Source organism: Mirounga leonina, unplaced genomic scaffold (assembly GCF_011800145.1).
Source record: "Mirounga leonina isolate KUSES-001 unplaced genomic scaffold, KU_Mleo_1.0 Mir_173, whole genome shotgun sequence".
NCBI classification, from domain to species: domain Eukaryota; kingdom Metazoa; phylum Chordata; class Mammalia; order Carnivora; family Phocidae; genus Mirounga; species Mirounga leonina.
In genome coordinates, this window is record NW_023270447.1 from 14,531,756 (window position 1) to 14,544,753 (window position 12,998).

Consider the following 12,998-nt stretch of genomic DNA (forward strand, 5'->3'; position numbering starts at 1 on the left):
TTTATGCTTAGAAAAAAATCAATTCTTTCCCTTTTATTGAAAAATTATGTCCAACAAATTGTAACTATAACCTAATCTACAAGGTTTAATGTAGACGGCTTTGATTTACTGGCCCGTTCATAATCTGCTGACGATTAGCCTCCCTGGAAACAATCCACTCACTTGTCTAAGTGATATCAAGGTGTTTGTTTTTAATCTGTCCAAAATCATCCTATGGACAAATGCATTACTGAAGAATTATATTTTAATTTATCTTCATGCAGTGCTTTTGAGGGGCATTTGCATTAACACAATATGATAATGCTTCTTTCCACCGTATCTTTTCAAATCAGAAATTACCTGCACATACAGTCTCAGATGGTGGTCAAAAATTGTACAAAGAAGTAAGAAAGGACTTCTTAATATCACACAGCCCTGCTGCTCATCTGTGAGGCTTTTTCTGTTCTAATGCTTTTGTCATGTATATGAAAGTCATTATGTAGTTTAGAAAACAGAAGATGAAGTGAAAGAGGAAGATCAGGGACCTAGGATGCATTAATATTCCACCAGCATCAAAGATATTTCCCTCGAGGGGCTCCTACAGGCCACACTGTTATTACAGTGCCTATCCATTATCTTGTGCTGTTCTTGGTATTAAGACAATAATGGAGAGAATAGGATTATGTGCAGATGATAGGAAATGTGAAGGCAATTCAGCAAGATAGGAAATGAATGGAGACATGATTCTTTCATCGAACCCAGGGATGGTTTAGCGTAGGGTAAGAGAGAAGATAAATGAAGCAAAATGGAATCTTTACAGGTTAGCAGGGGTAAAATGAGTGTTTTCATCCAATCCTATGAGTTTAACCTTCTTGATAGAAAAATGCTATGGCATCTTTCTTTAAAATCCAAGTATATGTACCTGAAGAGATGATCTGTTTTTGTTCTCAGAATTCACTTGTTGTTGGAAAAGCTGTCCAGTGCTTACATGGTCAGAAGGTGGCCTTAAGGAGTGGCAGAACCTTTTAATTCACTCCCATCCCTGAGAAATTCAGGCCGTTATTTAAGATTCCCCAGTGGAAATGACGAGCCCAGTAACTCTTTCGACCCATCCCTTACCAAACAATGCCCAATAATCAAGACAGTAATAAACTGGACACCAGACAGGAGAATTCCATTATGAAAATGCTTAATCTAGTTGCTTAGAGCCCCATTTTTTGGCACTAACCCTCCCCGTTCCTATGCAGACAGAGCACACAGAGTCAATCACCCAGACAGACTTTGAAAACAGGAAAGAAAAGCCCTGGCTTTTTGAAAAGATCACCTATATTGGATGCCCAAGGCTAATGTGACTCAAAGGTTGGCATTTTATGATGATGGCGGGGAAGCAAGAGCGGCAGATTGTGTCATTTGCAGGGCACTGGCATAAATAAATGTTTCTGTTAATATATAAAAAAAGAACATTTGATTAAATGAAAGCACGCTCATCTACAGACAATATGATGGGGCCAGAGAGAGTGCTTTCTGTGTTCACATACACTGCTTACTCTCCAAACACTGCATTTGATCCAGACTTAAATTGGATAGAAATTTAACCAAACTGAGATCAACAATATAATAACATCCTCTAACTCAAAGAGTTACCGAGGGGAATTGAAGAGAAAATATTAGAGGAAATCAGCATGTAGATACACTGTATCTATAAGCTTATTTAAGAATGTGAAAGCTGTGGATAGCCAGGCTGCATATGAAATATAGATTAATATATCCTGCATGGCATTGCACTGCAGCCAATGCAACTTAGTTCAATATTCATTCTTCCTAAACAGGGTTAAAGACTAGTTACAAAAATCATATATATATATATACACACACACATACACACACATATGTGTATATATGTATCCTCAAATAAATAGGTGACTGAAGAAAAAGCAAGCAAGAAGAGGAAGAGGGAAAAATATATATATAAGTTTTCATCCAAAGCATGGACCTGCTATTTGTATAGGAAAAGAATCGTATATGAAGAGAGAAACGTAATCAAGACTTTGGACAGCTTTTGGACCTTTTCTCCCCCCTCCCCCAGCCCTTTCTGGGCTCTTTGGCGCTCCTTCCTGGTTCTCTGGTTTTAAAAATGGCTCCATACTGCTCTCTGCTGCTGGTTTATAATTTTCTCCTTGGAAAGCTCAGAGCAGTTCCTGCTGCTCTTGCTGTATGTGAGGTCCTGCTTGGAACTCAAACCTAATAGGACTGTCTCCTAATTTAAAACAAGGCAGACGGATATTTTGTAGATTTGGACTGTGAAATCTAGCTTCCTGACTACATTTTTTCCTCCAAATTATCTGTACTCTCTGACCTTAAGGAGATCTCATTCTAGCCACAAGAATCATTTAAATTTAAAAGATTGTCCTCCTAAGGAAATTATGTGTTACTGAGAAATCCCATTGTAGATTCATATCTCTAAAAAAGTGAGGTGGAAAGGAAAGGACATTTTGGAGATGGATGTGGAGACTAATTAATATCACTCCTTAATATCCACATCACATTGAATTCAATTTCAAACAAGGAAATTAATAAAATAATACATGTGTGATAGAGCACAGCACAAGGTGCGCACTCAATAAATGTAAAGGAGATTTGAATCAAATCCAAGAAATTGAAATAAAGAATTGTAATTTGGGAGAAAAAATTAACCTCAGGAAAAGTACATTTTAAACATTACATAAAGTATTCAAAGTGCTTTTTCCTCTCCTTTGAAAACATTAAGAGTGGGAAAAAAGAGTGATTTGTTTAATATAAAATACCAGAATGTTAGGATTTTACCAAAAATTATATTATTTCATGGAGGCTAATCCATTCAAGCATAAAAATGTTTACTGGGGCTTATTCAATGATAATATATTTTCCCCTTTGGAAATAAGGATGATTATGAAAGACAGTTAACAGCTGTAATTGGACATTTTAATGTGTGGCAACATGACCACATGACTTAATCCAAGAGCATATGGTCAATTGTGTGACCCTGCTTGACAGACAGGAAGTTGTTATAATCCATGTCATTGTTTTGAACTGCATCTAAAGCACACAAACTTATTACCCTGCTCAAGAGAAACCCGAAGGAAATGAAAAGGACAATGGGAAGTAAGATGTAAAATTGGTGGGTATCACTTACCACGGCCCTTGTCCTTGAAATTTATTGTTAATCTAGAGGGATTCTGAGTTGTGTAGATATCCCACAGAATCAGGATGGATTTACACCCCAGATTTGGGTTGAATGTCGAGACTGGTAACACCACACATATATCAAAAGATATAAAAAAGTTCATTACTCTCATAATGAGGCTTTTTGGAGACAGCAGGGTGATTCATAAGCAAGTCTAGGCAAGTCCCTGGCTTTATAGAGCAGGGAAAAGAGACAGAACTGGGGTTTTTATGATATTTAGGAGGCATGGCCAGGCCAGGGGTTCCAGATGTTGTTTGAACTTTCCACAGATGCCAAAGGAAGGAGAACCTGGCCTCTCTAACCCACTTGCCCAGGGGTGGGGCAGAAAGGGAAAGAAGGGAGAGTTGGCCTTAAAAAAGCTTTCAACAGGCAAACATTAAAAAAAAAAAGAAAGAAAGAAAAGAAAGTAGAGGCAAACACTTTATTACAAAGGCCTCCAACTTACATTAGCAGCAGTTCCGATTTAGTTATTTAGATGATGGTGAAAGCTCTCTAAACATCATCGAAGATACCTCTCTGAACCCAAACTAGTAATCTCTAAATTTAGATCATCTCTCAAAGGTAATAAAAAGCAGCCAATTCTACACATAGACACTGAGGGCTTCAGATTCTAGTTTTTGAAGTGAAGAAACGAAGACAAAAAGAAACAGATTTTGTTTTATAAACACCTTTATCCAAGTGATTCTGTTCAGTAAGCACGTATTGAAGTGACCACCTGTTTCAGGTGAAGCTGATCACTACGACACCGGCCCTGCCCTCAAGGAGTTTTCAGTCTACAGGTGAAGAGTCCTCCGTAAAGAAATAATTTCAGTATCGGCAGTGTTAGGAGTACATACAAAGGATGGAAGGAGCAGACAGAGTTAGGAGCTCTGTCCTGAGGGCTCAAGAAATAAGAGAAATTTTGAGAAAGCAGAATTTTCAATAATGAATGCAAGATTACCAGGCAAATAAGAAAGCAAAGGGGATTTGAGGCAAAGAAAAACACCATGGGAAATCAATGAAGGTATAAACCTCGTTGGCATTTTCTGGTCACTACAGGTAGTTCAGGCTCACAGATGCATAGATTGTAGGGGATGTAGTGAGTACAGATGAGACTGAAGAGGCTAGAGCGAAGGCCAGAGCCTGGACTTTATTCAGCGGTGCAACAGCTTTCAACTTTTTTTGGTTTTTGTGGGTATTTTTTCAGCTTCTTTGATCACACATTCCTAGCAGTACACAAAATTCGATTATTAACCCCCAGTGTAAATACATGAATTTCCCAAATTATTGGCAGGTATTGTCTTTTGCAGATATTAATGTACAATAAACATCTAGTACAAATTCATCATTAATGAAATTTCTAAATTGATTCAACTCAAGCATGTGGCTGTCACTAAGACATAAACAAATACTGACTTCCATTAAGTCAAAAATAATCACTTGGAAACAGAAAATAAGAAATGGAACTAAAAGTTAAAAACAGAAAACCCAGCAAACCATTAAAATGACAATTCCAGAAGCTTCAAAATTCTCCTGGAAACAACCTGCATGTTTTTGAAAGTTTATTAAGCCATGATATGAATTTTTTTCATTTCTCTTAGAATTGTCGTGATGGTTAATTTTGTGTGTCCACTTGACTAGGCCATGAGGCGTCCAGATTAAACGCTACTTCTGCACGGGTCTGGGAGGATGTTTCCAGGTCGCTCAGTACATTGTCCTCCCCATTGTGAATGGGCATCATGCAATTTGCTGAGGACCTTATTAGAACAACAACTGGAGGGAGGGAGGATTCATTCCCTTTCTGCCTGCCTGCTAGAGCTAGAACATCAGTCTCCCTCTACCACTGGGCTGGGATTTACACCCTCAGCTGCCCCTGTTCTCAGGCCTTTGGACTCACACAGGGTATACACCATCAGTTTTCTTAGGTTTCTAGATCTAGGTTTCTAGATCTGCAGATGGCAGATCATGAGACTTCTCAGCCTCTGTAATCATGTGAGCCAATTCCTTATAACAAGTAACCTTTGGGCGCCTGGGTGGCTCAGTCGGTTAAGTGTCTGCCTTCGGCTCAGGTCATGATCCCAGGATCCTGGGATTGAGCCCCGCATCGGGCTCCTTGCTCCCTGGAAAGCCTGCTACTCCCTCACCCTCTGCCACTCTCCCTGCTAGTGCATGCTCTCTCTCTCTCTCTCTCTCCCAAATAAATAAATAAATAAAATCTTTAAAAAAAAAAACAAACCTTTTATATGTTGCTTGTTTTGTTTCTCTGAAGAATACGACTAATACAAACCTATATAAGTAAACTACCTTCCTGGGCAAAAGGAGAACATCTGCCTACTGCCTGTAGGTAAATACAGGTATTTTAAGGCTTGGAGTTTATACAATTTGGGGAATCTTCTTAATGAAAAAAGGATACAAAAAAACCTCACTTTTGTAGTTTTACAATATATGATCATGTAATATATTGCTAGGATCATACCCCCATCTTTGTAGATGGCCCATGTACGTGAAGACGACTGCAATTTGGGGTTTAGAGGATAGTGAATCTAATTCCTTCTCTGCTGCTGCCTGTATGCTGGAGTGGTGGCCTCCTTCTCCCTGCTTGGTTACTCCATTTAAATTCACAAGGAAGCTGAGTTCCTTGAAGATCTAAGTCAACTTTATGGTGAAATTTTTTCTTTTACCAAAGACTGAAATAAAATACTTAAAAAATAACTAACAACAACAACAAAAAATACCTGGGCTGTTTACTTTGGAGACTATTTTACTAGCATTCCTGAAGGATTAAAAATGAAAACATTGGAGATGGTGTCCGGAACAGGTATAACAATACTGGATACAAATTCCATAAAAATACTGCAGCATTGCATAATACTGTTGGGATCTAACATTGTGTTAGAAAACTGCTTAGGAGCCATTTCTCCAACAGTTCACAAGTTAAAAAAAAAAAAAAAGGTACATACAAAGCACTATTAAGTTTGCAAATAAATATTTGCTACCAGTTCTGTGCACTGGCTTCATGCAATATGTTCAGCAGCATTTGAGTCTAAGTCCCACAGCAGGAAATTTTGGCAACTGGTTTACTCCACTAAAGTAATCCTAGGGCAGAGAACTTTCCAATTTAGAAAGGAATGTACGACATATTATAAATTGACACTTAAGAACAAAGCATGTAACATTTCAGCACACATATATAAGATATTTCTTATCTCCTTTTTGTTCCACGTTTCTAGATGACTGATGCCATAAGGATACCTCTGCAGGACTGTGCATTGTGTTTGAATAAATGGTAAATGTCATGTATATGGTATCACCCTTTTTTCTACAAAAAATCATTATAATTGTTATTTTATCAAATGTCAGTATTATTGATTGTTATTCTTTTCCCCCCTGCTGTGTGGTGTCAGTTACCAGAGGCAGAGCCAAGAACAAGCACAAACTTACTATGTGAAAGATTGTTTTTACACTGAACCCAGACGTGGCATCTAGTGAGTTATTGTAAAATTATTCACACCTTCTGGGTTAAAAGCCAGACACAAAGGGCAGGGATTATTGTTATACCTAAGTGTGAATTATCCTAAAGCAAATTGGAAAAAAGGTTTATTCTATACTGCAATTACTAACGTGCACTCTTAAGCACTAACAAGAGTCTGGGGCTTTTCTGGACAACTGTCGTCCTCTGGGACTTATTGAAGCAAATGAGAAGAAGGTATTTCATGGTTCCATTTTTACCCACCGGCCGAGAGTGTCCACTATAAAACATAAACTGTGAGTGCATGTTGATGCACACTGAGTAAACACCCTGCTTATTTATTAATGAGAATGATGTCACCAATCAATAGAAAACCTATTTTATGGAAAACTAGTTTTCTATCGATCAAAGAGGTTATAACCTTTTGGTGCTATTTTGACTTAAAGTATTCCAATGACTTTATTTCAATGTATAAAAAAATAAAGCCTCATGAATCCTAGTACCCCCCCAACTAAAACCCCTAAAGATCCCCCATTCTACATTACAGTATTGCCAATAGGATTCTTTCTTTCCTGTTTTTTGTTCCTTTCATTATCCTATTTTTCTATTTTATTTACCTCCTTTTCAACAATTATACCTCAACTCTTATTAATTTTCTTTTTCTTAAGATTGCAGATTTTCTCTTTCCAAGACTCAGTTAAAATTTCATTACTTCCATCTTATTTTGTGCACATATTCTAATTGATTTCAATCCCCACCGCCATACAGTAGTGAGATCTAACCACCTAAGGAAGCATTTTTATCTTCCACCAAGTCAGCTTTTCTTTGGAAGTGTCAGTGATTGACAGTGAGGACTGCTGAGGGTGGTACTGAGTCAGCAGAACCACCATCAGATGAATAAGCTAGAGGAATGTCAAATGTAGAAGAAAAGGGAAGCTGAAATAATGGACTAAACTAATAACAAAAGAACAGTAACTGATTAAAGTTGTGTTTCCTAAATTTTAGGTAGCCATAACCATAAACTTCAATGAAATAGATATTCTATTTTAAAAGCCCTTGAGCCAGGGGCTCCTGGGTGGCTCAGTCGGTTAAGTGTCTGACTCTTGATTTCAGCCCAGGTCATGATCTTGCGGTCCTGGGATGGAGCTCCCCGTGTTGGGCTCCCCTGTCAGTGTGGCGTCTGCTTGTCTCCCTCTTCCTCTGTTCCCTCCCCCTGCTTGCTCTCTCTCTCTCTCTCTCTCTCTCTCTAGCTTTCTCTCTTAAATCAGTCAATCAATCAATCAATCAATCTCAAAAAAAAAAAAAGCCCATAGGCCACATATCGCTTGGGCTCTTGATATTCTACCTAGAGTTTGCCATTTGCTAAAAAAGTTAGGCATTTTTACATATAAAAAACTATCTTAGAAATAAAAAAAAGTGAGCAATAAACTTTTCTATGAACAAAAGATACAAGTTAATTCACAAAAGGAAAAATACAAGAATGATTGATAAATTAAGAAAAATACTGCTTTATTAACCATTAAAGAAATGCAAATCAAAGACATCATCTATTGCTTATCAGACAAAAAAAAAGAATTCTCAGTGTTAGTCATATATTGCAAATTTAACTAGACATGACTTTTTGAAAACAATTGGACATTGTAGCAGCAATTTCTCTTGCTGCTTAGCTTATGAAAATAATTGGACAAATAGGCAAATGTGTATGTATATACACATGTTCAACTAGCATTGTTTAGAAAAGCAAAAAGCTAAATGTCCAATAGTTTGGTATTAGTCAAATACATTTTAGCATATCTCTATAGCTGAATATCATGTAGCCATTAAAAAATGATCATGCAGGGGCACCTGGGTGGCTCAGTCGGATAAGGGGCTGCCTTCAGCTCAGGCCAGGATCTCAGGATCCTGGGATCAAGTCCAGCATCTGTAGGGCTCCCTGCTCTGTGGGGAGTCTACTTCTCCCACTGCCCCTCCCCGCTGCTTGCTCAAAAAAGTGATCATGCAAGCTATATAAATGGAATACAGATAGAAAGATGGCCTAATCTACTATTAAACATAAAACATTTAAAAAATATGTATGATTCCTTTAAAAAACATGTCTGTGTAATAAATATTTTACAGAAAAGAATTTGGAATGATTTATCCAAATATATCAGTGATTATCTCTGAAGAGTGAGATTATTCATATGTCCTTTCTTCTCTTTGATGATCTGTTTCATCTAAGCTTCTACAACAAATATCAATCTATACTAAAAACATTTTTATTGAACATATTAAAATAAGATTAAATTATGAAGTTATATGAGTATTCAGAGTTTAGGAGTGAATAATAGAATTAATAATTTGATAAAAGAGGTACATATAAAAGGTGGTCTAAGTTAGAATTTTTACGTCTGTCCCAACTTTTCAAAAGAAGAAACTTTTCCTGTAAGCAGGAAATATAAACAAGGGTCTAAAACTAATTTTTGTCAATCACCAAAAAAAAAGGTGAAACATAAATAATCCATGTCCTAACATCTAATGAGATTCACATGCTTCAGACACACAGACTTAACTAACTTCTGTAGAATGTCTGGTCTTTTCTGCACACACTTCTTTTGTGAACATAATATTTAAAACCCTGCCACATAAGAAGTAGCATTATTAAACCTAATTTCTGAATGAGAAAAAAATGACTCTACCAAGGTAACTATTAAATGCATTATGCAGGAATATCATGTAGGATGTTGTCCAGTACTGTTTGTACAACTATCACAATCATCTCTGAAGATGTTTAAAACCACAAATTTCTAAACCCTACCCCAGATCTACTGAACCTGAATCTCCTAGGCTATTCTAATGATTGGGTTGGAAATCCCTAGATGGTATCATTCAGGATGTCCTTTTGAAGACTTAAAGTAGAAATCTCTCTCTAATCTGGATTTTCCTCTCCTGAGATATTGATATCTTTAATCAAGTATGATCATTAAACTCAGCAAGAGAAGCCTGAGCCCTGGACCCCATGTTTTAGTGAGCTATTCACATCTAACACAAAAGTTAAATTTCTGAAGAATACTTGGTGTCTCTGTCACTCCTGATCCAAATTCAGCATTGGCATAGTGAGCTCTGACACTTAAATATAGGCAATAGATTCTTGCATAGCAAAATAGCATTTCCCAGTAGTACCAAGAATCCATTTTCCTTTTTCGCTTCATATTCCAATTCATGGTTCTTGGGAAATACATGAATTAGCAGGGTTTTCACAACTATTGCATCTGGTGACTCAGGAACATTTTACAGTGTTAATCTATCGAGGTATAGCATCTTAAAATTTTTCAGCTTTGTTATTTGAAGGTGTTTTTGTCAAATTAGAAGGACATAATTTACTTAAAATGCTGGATTGATTTTAACATTTAATTATTTGGACATGTATGGGCTTCTGTGTGTAGTCTTGCCCTGGGATTCATGAATGTTAGAGTTGGGACTGCTTTTAGTAAATGTGTAATGTATACCTGATCATGCTTCCAGTTTTTGGCAACTCAAATCTAATTTTTTGTAATGTCCCATCTTAGTCAGAATAGGCTGTAAGACACAGCTTTCTGTGCAGTGACTTTCTCTTTTATCTTTCCTAGCTACCCTAACTTTATTTTTCCATTGCTTTTTAAAAACTTTTTACACTGATTTATCTATCTATTGGTATATTGATCTAACAATCTATAATCTTATTGAATTTTATGTGTTTTTGTAAGCAATTATAAAGTGTTTTAGAAATGAAATAGATTAGAAAGTAAAAGGAGGGGAGGAAGAAAAGATAGAAAAAGAAAAAGATTTACCCAACATAAGTTATCTGTAATGTAATAGAGTACAAATTTAAATGCAGTCCTGTCTTCAATTTCAATCTTTATTCCATTGCATCACATTATCAGTGTGGTTTTATAAGCTAATATCATTACCAAATGATATGTTCCAATACAGTATGGAAGTTATTTTTCCAGATAAGTTGAAATGACAATTTAAAAAATGTTAAACATTTTATGAAAAAAAAAAAAACTTTCAAAAGCTATTAAGCACTCACATGCTTTAGGATCAGCATTATAAACATAAATTATTATTGTGTATTATACACAGTTGATCTCAGTTATTCAAATGTTTGATTTTTATAAAACTGCCAAATTCACAACTTCTTTATTCATGGTTTGATTAATTCAACAAAATATTCATTGAACACTTAGGGTACTTAAAATACAGCAAGGAACAGTAAAAGACAACAATCTCTTTTAGCTTATTTCCTAGGGGGATATAGACATTAAGAAAAGACATTTAAAAAATAAGTGGATAGATGGATAGATTATAGATAGATGATAGATAGATGATAGATAGATAGATAGATAGATAGATAGATAGATAGATAGATAGATAGAATGTTATATAGTAGTTAGTATAGAAAAAAGAAAATTTGATGAAAATAAGGTGGGCTGAGAGTCCTGAGGTAGCTGAGTGGGAATTAGAATTTCTAAGAGTGGTCAGGTCAGCCTCACTGAGACGGCAAGAGCTGAATAAAGGCTTAATAAATGTGATGTAATTATCCAAGTGAATATCTGGGGGAAGAGCATTCTATGTAGAAGTAATGGCTGATCCCAAACGCAGGAATAGGCTGGAGCCCAGGAGGCAGTAGAATAAGCAATATCCCTAAGTCATCCTTCCTACATCAAATTCAATGTTTTATTCACCAGCTGATCAATGATGATATTTTTCTGCAGCAAGGTGTTGCTTTCTGGCTTGTACTTTACTTTCAGCGTAACCATCAGGGACAGTGTTTGCAATGTGACTGTTCACACAGCATGCTCTTTGCCAAGAGTGGCGCTCTTCCAGAAGCCAGTGGATAAACTGGGTTTTATGAGCTTCTCTACTCAGTCTAGCCTCAATACCAGCAGAGGCCACTTTGCTTGTCTAACCTCCCTGAAATCTTCATTTGTCCTCAGTTTCTCCGTAGCAGTGGGGAGCAGAACCAACAACAGACTTGCATATGTGTGAGGAGGCTTAGAGTAAACTCTGAAGAGATTTTATAAGTCTGCTCGCTCATGTGTTCCAGATAAGTAAGGCTCTTGGGGGAGAGGTTTAAATATGGGGGCTATTGGGGCGCCTGGGTGGCTCAGTTGGTTAAGCGACTGCCTTCGGCTCAGGTCATGATCCTGGAGTCCCGGGATCGAGTCTCGCATCGGGCTCCCTGCTCGGCGGGGGGTCTGCTTCTCCCTCTGACCCTCCTCCCTCTCATGCTCTCTGTCTCTCATTCTCTCTCTCTCAAATAAATAAATAAAATCTTTAAAAATAAATAAATAAATAAATAAATATGGGGGCTATCTTCCAATTTTTCTGACACAGCCTCTCTGGATTTTCCATATCCAATGAAAGAACTACCAGAAGGCCAGAATCATGGGTTCAGAAATGCTTGGAAGTTTTTACCTCTCTGTCTGATTACCCAAAGCAGGGGTATCATAATCGCATTATACTATGGCTCTCTGGGAACAGAACACTGCCTTACACGTTAGTCTATTTTTCAACTCTGGAGTGGTCATTATTGAAATTAATTTTCAAAAATACATTTGTGAAATTAGACGATTGACTGAAATTTTTATTCTTTTTTTAAAGTTTGTTTATTTATTTATTTATTTATTTATTTATTTATTTATTTATTTTTAAGTAATCTCTACACCCAACATGGGGCTCGAAATCACAACCCCAAGATCAAGTGTCACAAACTCTTCCAACTAAGCCAGCCAGGCACCCATGAAATTTTTATTCTTATGAGAATGTTTTGTTGTTTGTTACCATGCTAGCAAAATTTCTGCCACCTTCAGTCTTTTTTTCTTCCCTTTACCCCTTTCTTCCTTGCTGAAGAAAAAATATTTCCATAATAGCATATAGAAGAAATATTAGACTGGAAGTCAGTAGATCTACTTGTGGTCTATTTTGTTATAAATTTGCTTTTTAATCTCAAACAATTTATTTCTGAAGGGCATCAGAATATGCCACCACAAAATATGCCACTTTGGCATACAGATTATTTTAAGCTGAAAACATTTGAGATTCAACAACTGCAAGCAAGCAAGAAAGAAAAAGAGAAAGGAGAAAGAAAGAAAGAAAGAAAGAAAGAAAGAAAGAAAGAGAGAGAGAGAGAGAGAGAAAGAAAGAAAGAAAGAAGGAAAGGGAAGGGAAGGGAAGGGAAGGGAAGGAAGGAAGGAAGGAAGGAAGGAAGGAAGGAAGGAAGGAAGGAAGGAAGGAAGGAAGGAAGGAAGGAAGAAAGGAAGGAAGAAAGGAAGAAAGAAAGGAAGGAAGGAAGGAAGGAAGGAAGGAAGGAAGGAAGGAAGGAAG